The sequence below is a fragment of the Chrysochloris asiatica genome, unplaced genomic scaffold, assembly GCF_000296735.1.
Source record: "Chrysochloris asiatica unplaced genomic scaffold, ChrAsi1.0 scaffold00080, whole genome shotgun sequence".
NCBI lineage: Eukaryota > Metazoa > Chordata > Mammalia > Afrosoricida > Chrysochloridae > Chrysochloris > Chrysochloris asiatica.
In genome coordinates, this window is record NW_006408598.1 from 2,694,107 (window position 1) to 2,705,279 (window position 11,173).

Consider the following 11,173-nt stretch of genomic DNA (forward strand, 5'->3'; position numbering starts at 1 on the left):
TCCTGGGAGTGGCCTATGTCTCCTGCAGGAGAGTAGAGGCCAGATCAGCCCCCATGAAAGCTCAAAGTAGCATCAATACAATCTTAAGTGCTCCCTTGGGATCTAGATCACAGGTTGTTTTGAAACTCTCCTTTCCCCAGTGACACCTTCAAAAAGTGTTCTGCTGTCTGAACTGTTAGTGTGAAACTCAAATGCAGAGACAGTTGAATTTATTAAACCATCTGACTTCACAAGTTTAAGGCTATCTCCATCCAATCTGTTATGAATTCAATTCATAGACATGCTTTCAACCCCACTTGCTGTTGTTATGTGCTGTGGAGTCGGTTCCGACTCATAGCGACCCTGTACAGGGTTTCCGAGACTGTAAATGTTTATGGGAGCAGAAAGTCTCATCTTTCTCCCATGGAATAGCTGGTAGTTTCCAACTATTGACCCTGAGGTTAGCAGCCCGATTCGTGATTGCGGTGTCTTGGTGTGGCACTGTAGGATAAGCACTGGACCACAACTTCAGTTTGAACCTCAAGGTCAGTGGTTTAATTCACCAGTCCCTCCTTGGAAACCCTACACAGGGTTGCTATGAGTCAGAACCAACTCAATGACACTTAACAACAGACTAGTTAATGACTTTCCTACTTTCCCTTTTCCTTGTCTTTCCTTTTTCCATTCTTAGCACCTGCTTGCTCTTTCCTTTCCCCCCTTCCTTCATTTCTTTCTATTTTCAATTATTCTTTCACCTTCTTTATTTCTTCATTCAGCTTTTAGTTTCCTTTATTCCCTGCCACCCTTTTTACCTTCTATCTCCTTTTTCTTTCTTTTCTCTTTTATTCCTTCTTCCTTTCTTCCTCCTCCACTCTATTCTTCTTTTCTCCCTTGGTGTTTATTCTTTTAAAACATTTTTTAATTAAGACTAGAAAAAAAAATGTATTATGTGCTAGGAAGAAAAATATAGGACAGTACCCTACTTAAATAGACTCTACAACAGGTGTATATTATTTAAAGCAAACTTGTTGTCTGAAATTTGTCATAAAAATTGTTATTCAATCAACTTAAAGGTCATTGAGTATTGACTTTCCACTAGCCTTCCCAGTTCTTACATATTAAAGAACTATTTTAACCAATACCTACTCTATTCCTAAGGGATTCTGGTAGCATAGTGAATTAGGATTTGAGCTGTTAATCACAAGGTAAGAAGTTCCAATTCACTAGTTGCTCCATCTAAGATACATAGTCACAGTTGCATACAAACTTTATTTCTACTTGAGCACTCTGGTAGACAGCTGATGTGGTTTAGATTAAATTATTTAGACTACAGAATCTTAACTTTTTTAATCAGAAGGGACATTAAAAACCAAAACCCATTCCTCATCCGCTATTTCATTCCTCCTATACTTGTTTTCAAAGTCACCTTTTAAACATTGTTTTTGGATATCATTTCCCCTTTTTGTTGATTCTCTATGAATAAAGCCCAAGCTTTTAATCAAGTTTACACTGGTTCATTTTCTCAACTTAAAGATTTAGTTGCATGACTTTGAATATTAATTCTTGCTTCCCACTGGGGTCCAGGTATTAGAAGCCCAGCATTCTTCAAACTCAAAGCACTTCCATGTGTCCAGGAAATAATTAATTTCTACTTCTTCTGGAATTTTTTGCATGTGGTATGTGCTTCCATTTGGCCTTGAAAAATAATTAGAAGTCTACTGCTTTCCTTATTTCAAGGACTATGACTATTAATCTTTGAGTAACCCATCATTTCTGGCAATTTGCCTGACACAAAGGAGGATATCAAAAACTATGTTAGAAATTTAAACTTGAAAGGTACCAAAGTACTGTGTATCTTCTGTCACTATCTGCTAGCACTCATTCTCTTTCCTTTAAGTAACATCATCTAGATTTTCCAATGGTAAATCTTATCTTCCTCATTAATGGATTTTGATGATCAGATCCCATTGGCTAAAATTTGTGCATGTGACCTAGCCAATTAGATTTATTGTTATTGCCCCAGAGATAAATATAATGCTTAGTCATGTCTTCTAAAGTAAATCACAGATTTTTTGATTAAATGATTGAAAAGAGGTTTGCTCCTTTGCTACTATAGCAAAACAGTCAGGATGCAAATGAAACTTGCTGACAGGCATATTATTACTACTTTCTGAAATAATGTGTTAAGCTATACTTAAAGTCAAGGAACTCTGGTACCATAGTGGTTATAAGTCGGGCTGCTAACCTCAAGGTGAGCAGTTCGAGGCCACCAGCTGTTCCATGGGAGAAAGATGACGCTTTCTGCTCCTGGAAAGATTTACAGCCTTGGAAACCATGTACAGGGTCTCTATGAATCGGAACTGACTCCATGGCATACTATCACCACCATACTTAAGGTCAAGCACCAGTAGTATTTTGCTCAATATATCCCTATTTTTGTTTTGTTTTAACCAGTTAATTTTTCTCTTATTTTTTTTTCCTTTCATTCATTTAAAACTTATTTTTCAATACCTGCCCCCTATATTTTGTATGCAAAATTTTCTGAAAGATATAGCTATATAGTCAGTTACAGTAATAATAGCAAGTATCTTCCAAGGTCAAAAGATCAAGTAGAAAGGAATAATTTGTTTTCTGTAATTTCCAGCATCATATTTTTGAAGGTCTTTTTTAGGACCCAACAATTTTATCTGGAGTCCTGGTGTGGCACTGTAGGATAAGCACTGGACTGTTAACTACAAGGTCAGTCATTCAAACCCACCAACTGCTCCTTAGAAATCCTATACATGGTAACTATGAGTCAGAACTGAGTATACTACATTTAGCAACAACAATGACCCCTCCTAGAACACTACTTCTTTTATTTAACAATGCCCAAGAATCACCTAGGAATCTTTTTAAAATGCAAATTCTAGTTCAGCAGGTTTGAGTGGACGTGAGAGTCTGCATTTCTACTATGCTTTCAGTGACAGTGGCTGGTAGATGGGCTATATTTGGTCTAGCAGTGACTTATCTTCATTAGTGCCAAGACCCAAATGAACAACAAAAATGATCTTTTAGCATGCAATTGATTTGCTTAAAGTGACAAAGGCTAAATATACCACCTCACTTCAGATAACATATTTGCTTTTAAACTGACTTTCTAATAAAAAATAAGCTGAGTGAAAATGTAGAACATGAATGGAGGGATAGCAAGAAGCGAGTGAAGCTAGTTGAGAGCAGTTGAAGTGACTCAAATAGGAAGCCACAGATGTACAATAAGAGCTTGAGACCTCTCTGCTTCTTGAATAATAGATATGTCTTATGGAAAGCATTTAGTTCAGTGTAGTTCATCTCTGTTGGGACTTGAAAGCACATCTTTCTTCTGGGGCTCACACTGCTGCCCAAAAGAAAGAATGACTATCCCACCTGGGCTGTGGGATTATTTCCTGCCCTCTTTGCCAGATTTCTAAGTACAATGGAACTAGGAACCAGAGCAGCACCATTTCTCATCCAGACCCAAGGCTGGCTTTGTCTTTACAATGCCATGTGGCTTCAGATAAGCTTTGCATGTTATTCTGCCTGATGATGCAGTGACTTAACTGTAACTGAAACATATGCCTTGTGAGTTTGTTATGTTTGCGGATTATTAATAACCACAAAAAGTATTTATGCAAGATGAACATCTCATCTCCTTGTAAACATGTCATTTTCTAAGCCAGATTCTACCCCACATATTCATGAATTTGTCTTGTCAAAAATCACTTTTCTTATTGAGCCTGGGCATCTCTCCCATTTTCTAGCACATTCTCTCTGAGTATTTCTGACTTCTTTCTCTTAAGAGTTAGTCAAGCAGAAGTGTCATTACTTTGTCCCAAGAGCATCTTATATCAGCCAAGATAACAAATGTGAGACTTTGAAGTTTCCTTGAACCCTTTTCTGTGGGTCATGAGTAAGTGAAGAGTGGACGATAAGGAGAAAAGCTTTGTTATATTTGTGCTTTAAGATGTAAGTAAGCGTGACTTCAGATTTCAGGAGCATCAGATTCAGTGTCCGATTACTTGAAAACAAATATTGTTTGGTTACTTTATAGCCTTTGGAAAATAATGTGTTGCCAAGGGTGGCAGAGATAAAGGCAGCAACAAGAAAGAATAATTATAAAAATATGTTAGACTTGAGCTTGCTTTTTGATTATTGGTGTTGGAAGAGAAAGTTTGAACTCAGGCTTTGGAGTAAATTTTGATATTTAAAATAATATTTGGCATAGATGGACTCTATATTAAAGTCACCATGAAAACTGAATGAGCAGCTTTATGGAATGAACAAAGCTGGCTTTGAGTCAGGACAGACTATTCCTGTCTCTCAGCATGCTTTTGGATACTTATCCTGCTAACTGATGGGTACATACTCGGGAAATACAAACAGACTCATTTACTTGACTATGAAAAACCCAACCAGAAACTTACGATATTTTGGAAAACAATGGTACACTTTGTATTCTTGCTCCAAATATAAATTATATTTGATTAATTGGTACTCCCATCAATTACATGTGGCTAATAAGAGGGGAGAAAAGATGCATAACAGTGCCAGGAAATGGAGAGAAAACAACCTTTCTTCCAAATTACTTTGGCTTTGTTTCAGAGCCGGTCCCCTTAGTACAGTTCCATATGTGCGGAAAATAACCATACCGGTCTTTAGGTACTTGTTATGAGGGTTCTTTTGTAAAATTTAAATAGAGGTGTTGTTGGCAAAGAGTCCCGACTGATAATCACATAGATTTGAGAAGCGTAGGAAGGCATGCTTTCATTTCTGCTGGGTTTTGAGATTACCTAAGGGGGCTTTACTGTTGATAGTCAAATAGCTCTATAGACATTATTAAAGGAGCAGAAGGTTCATTTGTGAGAAGTGGCAGTGTTGTAACCAGAGGCATGGACATACTGCATTATTCATTGTGGTAGTGACAATCCCCTCAGTCTACACACCATCACTGTCATGAAAAGATGCAATGATTTACTGAGAGGTTATTATTTATCAATATTTTAAAAGACAACTCTCTTGGGCATGCTTTCCATGGACATATGGTTATTAGCTGGGATTGAGTGTAGCCATTAGGAAAAATGTCACCCTCTCTGTGAAGAAGATGCCCACAGTGCCAGGAGTCACCCATTAGAGACACATGCATTTTCCAGGTTCTTCCTCATGGTCCGTCTTGATGAGACTATATAGAATGAAACATTTGCCTACATCCTTAGAAGGATGTTACCAGTTCTGATCAGGGATACGGAGATAGGAAGTCCTAGTATGTACTCTCAACTGTGTGTTATTAGGAAATATCTAGAGCTATCTGCATTTCTGAGCTCAGATCTTGATTTGTAGCATAAGAATGGGATTAAGGTCCCAGCTCTAGGCTTTAATGTGATGTTGTTGTTATGTGCTGTCAAGTCAGTTCTGATCCATAGCAACCCTGCACAGGGTTTCCGAGGAGCAGCTAATAAGCTTGAACTGCCAACCTTGCAGTGCAAACAGCTTTGTAGTCTGGTACATTAAACCACAATGCCATGTGATGGTGATTGGTGGTGGTTATGTGCCGTGGAGTCTGACTCATAGTGACCCTTTACAGGGGTTCTGAGGCTGTAAATCTTTACGGGAGCAGAAAGCCTCATCTTTCTCCCGTGGAACAGCTGGTAGTTTCGAACTGTTGACCCTGAGGTTAGAAGCCTGATTTGTAACCACTACACTACCAATAATCTATCTTTCAGGAAATCCTGTCTACAGTCAGAGTCTGCTCACTATTGCCATTACTAACAGCTTGGTCCAGCCTTCATTATCCCCATGATTATTTCCATTCACTCACTAAACACCTCTCCCTGCTTCTCTGCCTAATACATAGCACAATCTCTATTTGACTTCTAAGCCTGTTAACTTTTATTACTTTGAATTTTGTTCAACATTTGTTCAAACTTTTCCCAGGAACTTCTAATGTGATCCTTTTTAGACTAATTGGTAGTGGTAGGTGGGTACCATATATCTCTTCTGGTATTAAAATGGAGGAGACTGATGCTCATCTGGCCCACGTATCTTTGATTTTCATCACTTCTTTTCTCCAGACAGGAAGAGACCATTAGCTTCATTGTTTACAAGTTTTTAAGAATGCAGTAACTCCTCATCAAAGTATGAAGTAAAATATCTTTGTTAACTAAGTTATGCCAATTGGCCTATGCTATGCTGTTGTTATGTGCCATGAAGTCGGTTCTGACTCATAGTGACACTGTACAGGCTTTCCGAGGCTATAAATCTTTACAGGAGCAGAAAGCCTCATCTTTTTCCCGAAGAACAGCTGGTAATTTCGAACTGCTGACCCTGAGGTTTGCAGCCCGATTCATAACCACTACGCTACCAGATCTATACCACAGTGTCCCCTAAAACTACGGTCCTGAGCCCTCAGGTCCAGTGACTTAGTCCTTCAAGGTGTTGGTTTTGTCTAAGAAGTTTTCATAAATTTCCCTCTTTATGATCCATGGATCGATTTGAGTAAAGGTAAATAACCATGTACAAATATTCTTTGTTAAACCTATATATATCCATCCTCCCTCACCTATTCAGCCTGCATTCCTATTCATGCATCTAGTCATAGATCATTGTTATTGCTGATTGTGTATGTAACAATAGTTCCCTCTGTTGCCTTTAACTCTTGCACTCCTTCCAGTGTATTCCCCTGTCTCAGCTGTTTTTTGCCAACCTTCTTATTGTATAGTGTCTTCCCTTTCATGTAACGTGAGTATTAGTGTCTTCCTAAATTTAAAACAGTCTGTTCTATTTTGAAATTTATTGGACTTCCTTTCCATCTGGAAGTTTTGTAATTATAGTATTCTCTCTCTTTTTTTGTAATTGTCTTCATTACACGTTGATATCTCTGGTTCCATATTTTCAGTCTTGAAGATTTTCTTTACTTTGGATACTTCTATATCTGAGTTAACTTATGGGTGGTGGTATCATATTTCAAGCTGTTTAGTATTTCTTGTAAGGTCAGTCTGGTTTTTATAAATTCCTTTCATTTCTGTTTATCTGGAAATGTCTTAACATCACTGTTATATTAGACAATTATGTTGGGTATATGACTTTTGGATGACATTTTTTTTTTCTTTCAGAATTTTAAAAATGTCATACCTTTGCAGTCTTGACATCATAGTTTATGCTGACAAATCAGTGGGTTTTAGTTATCCTTTGTAGGCACATTTTAATTTTTCCTGAGCTACCTTCAGGATTTTTCCTTGTATTGGTTTTGGAAAGTATTTGTATTTGATTAGGATATATCTTGGTGATTTTCCTTTGGGGTCTATCCTGTTCGGGATTGATTCAACTCATACAATGCATATCTTCTTGTCTTTTATGATGTTAGGGAAGTTTTCTTCCAACAAGTCTTGGACACTTTTTTCTTTTCCTTTATTTGTCTCTTTCTCTTTTGGAATTCTGATCACACATAAATTATTCCTCTTGATATTGTCCCACATAATTCCTAGAATTTCTTTGATTTTTTTTTTTGTTGCTCTTTTCTCTGATTATTCCTCTAGCAGATTAGTGTTAAGAGATTTGGCTTCAAATTTATTAATTCTGCCTGTCATTAGTTTTACTTCTTTGCTTATTCAAAATAGTTTTATGTAATTCTGAAATCTTATATTGAACTGGATTTCTATTTGCTTTTTTAATAAGGTTTCAAAATTTTCATTTATTTTGTCCATTTGTTTTTATAGTATTTTATTGAATTCTTCTGAAGTTTTGTCTGTACTTTTCTTGATTTTGCCCAGAGCTTTCTCTTTCTCTTAATCTACTGAAAGTACCCAAATTAAATTCCTTATCAGGTAGTTCCAATGCCATTTCTTCTTCAGAGAGCTGATCTGGCACTGTATTTTGGTCACTTGTTTTAGTCACTCTGTTTTATTTCTTCATGTGAACTGAAATTATCTATTGTCTGAGACATTGTAGTGTTGTTGTTTTTGTATTTAATTGATAACTGTATGTTGGTGTCTTCGCAAGCACTCACCATCTGTCTCCTGGTGGTTGTGATAAAGAATGGGAGTGTGTATATAGTTCTCTGTTTGCTGTACGTGATTGTAATTGAGGGTGGGTTTGGCTGGTATTGGTTACCACCTATCATGGACAGGTGTTACAGGAATATGTAATTCCCTTGTCCAGTAGATGCAGCTGAACTGGGTATGGTTTCTTCCTAGTGGGATTAGGTTAGGGAAACAAGGCAAAATAAAAAAAGAGTTGGAACAAAATGAAAACAAACAACAACCTGAAAAGAAAAAAACAAAAAAAGTTGTAGAAATTGGCAAACAACAGCAAGAAAAAGGAACTTGATAACTAAAAAGCCAAAAACAGAAAGGAAAATAAAGATAAGGGAAAATAAAAAAAAAGAGAAAAAAGAAGGAAAAGTACAATATTCAAAAATAAGATGGAGGAAAAGAAAGGAGAAAAGAGAAAAGCAATTGATATATATATATATATATATAACTAAGAGAAAAGATAAAATGAGAAGAAGGGGGGAAAAAAAAGAGGACCAGAAGAAAAGAAAGAACAAAGATAAAAAGAAGGCAGAGAAGGAAAGGACAAAAACAAAGGAAGGTAATGAAAAGGAAAGGAAAAAAAGAAGAAAAGAAAAATAAATAAATAAAGGAGGAAACTAGGACAGGGGCAAGACCCAGAGAAGAGAAAACTGTGGGTGGGAAGGCTCAAGGTATGGGACAGCACTCTCTTCCAGCCAAGGAGCTCAGGTTGGGTTGTGGGAGCTGGGCAAGGTGCTGGTATGCTAGCTTTTTGATATAGTTCTCCTCGTTGACCAACATGTTGTCTGGGAGTTAGTTAGTGCAGGCTCAAAATTTGCTTGATTTCAGAGTATGTGTTCCTGGAAAAAACACTTTCAGGTCCAGAGTGCTGCTGGAGCAGGGTGGCTGGTTATATAATGAGTTCTTGTCTGTTCAAGGGTGGCTGGGGACTCTGCATTGCATGTTCTGCTCATCTAAAGGGGTGGAGTTCATTTGCCTCTAGATGTGGAAGTGGTACACTCAGAGTCTGATTCATAAGAGGAAGCCACTGATCTCAAGATGAGAAGGGGCTACTCAGTGTGGGGTTGTCACAGATGTCTAGGTATGTGAGGGTGGGGTTTGGCCATGCTTCTGGTCACCAGTAGGTTGTGGGGAACAATGGAGATCCCATTTTTCTCATTGCCAGCCACTACTATGTGCTTGTGTTGTCAGGCTGCTGTCATGATTGAATGCTGCTTTCAATAGTTGAAGATAGCTGCACCTGCCCACCTCCTCTCTCCCCACTTTTGTTTGGCTTCTTCTTCTAGTTAGTATTCAATCCACTTCTCCCTCATTTCCTCTGAGTTTAAGGTTCAAGGATTATCATCTGTGTCTGTTTCATTTGGTCTCTCATGTCTTTGTTGTAGAAGGTCTGCTTAGCATGTCTGCCTGGTCCACCATCTTGCCAGAAGGTTTTTCAAATGATGTGACTGTTCTGACCCTAACTGCATTCTCTGAAAATTGAGGGTGACAATATAAGTCATGGGAACTTGCTATGAAAAATGAACAAGATTACGTAGAATCATATTGTATTTCCAGCTTATTGAGCACATGCATATATATAAAAATCATATAAATTCAATATTATATTAATATTGGAGATTCTTTTGAGTTTTGCATTCTTGCCTGCTCCTTTTTCTAGGCACTGAGATGTGCTCTCACATCCCAGATAATTGTTCTTCAGATCATTGACTGATGTTTCACATGAGGTCCAAGCTCAGCCACTTCTCTTGAAGCTCCCTTTGAGCTGCCACCCTCCATTTTGCTTTTCCTAATCAGAAGAACAAAAGGTTGGTGGTTCAAGCTTATTAGCTGCTCCTCATGAACCCTATTCAGGGTTGCTATGGGTCAGAACTGACTTGCCAGCACTAACAATAACAACAACAATCAGAATAACAGGAGTCCTTTTGTGTGGCATTGTAGGATATGCACTGGAATGCTAACCATACAGTCGGTGACTCAAACCCACCAGCTGTTCCTTGGAAATCCTATACAAGGTCTCCATAGTCGGAACTGACTTGATGGCAAACAACAACCAAAATAATAATGCAGAAGCAAAGCTGCCTTCAACATTTTGTCAGGACAAACAGCGCTTTCTAGAGAGATCTTATTCCCTCTTCCTAGTCCTGGTATGGCACCATGGGATAATACACTAGATAGTGAGGTCATTTTAAACTGTATGGTCAGCTGTTCAAATTTACCAGACACTCCTTGCTAACCCTATACATGATTGCTATGAGTCGGAACAGCCTCCATAGCACTTAACACCACCACCAACAACAACAATATCACAGAATATCTATATTTTTCAACCTGTTACCTTCCCCCTCTCCCAGATGGGTCTCTTTCACAAGGAATAAATATTTTAGACTATGGCCCTGTTTGTTTTTTAATGCGTTCCTGGTCTTCGCCTGGCATGTCCATAACAAATACTTGTTACTTACCCTCAAATCAGCACCAACTCTGGGCTACCTTATGTGTCTCAGAACAAAATATTGACTGGTCTAGTGCTGTCTTCACAGTCGTTAGTAATGTGAGTCATTGTTGGGCTCTCTCTGTCACTATAATGGATAAGCACTGGACTGTGAACCAAAACATCGGCAGTTCACACCCACCAGCTGCTCCTCATAAATCCTACACAGGATAGATATGAGTCAGAAATGACTTAACAGCACTTAACAACAACAATACATTGGACAATTCCTGGTTGTGATCCATAAGATCTTTTTTTTTTTTTTTAATGTAATTGTTTTCTACTGGGGAGAAGGGAAGGATAAATAGGACTGTTTCCAATTTGCTCTCAACTGAACACGCACACCCACATGCATACATACACACACCAAAAACTCCCCAACAAAAAACAATAAAACCAAGAATCAAAAACCAAAAACACCCTCAAATGCAATAATACTTCTCATTTTGACCAAAAGATTAGATCCTGGGAGGAAGTGCAAAATGCAAAATCAAATGAGCAAAAACTGCTGACCAAATAGCATTATTGATATACAAAATATTTATATTACTGAACTAGTGACAGGTGATGTTCTCCGTGTCTGTAAAACTTTGGAACCACATAGCTGACTTGTTAAATCTAGTCCATGCCAGCTTCCAAAAACCAGAAAAGATTTTAA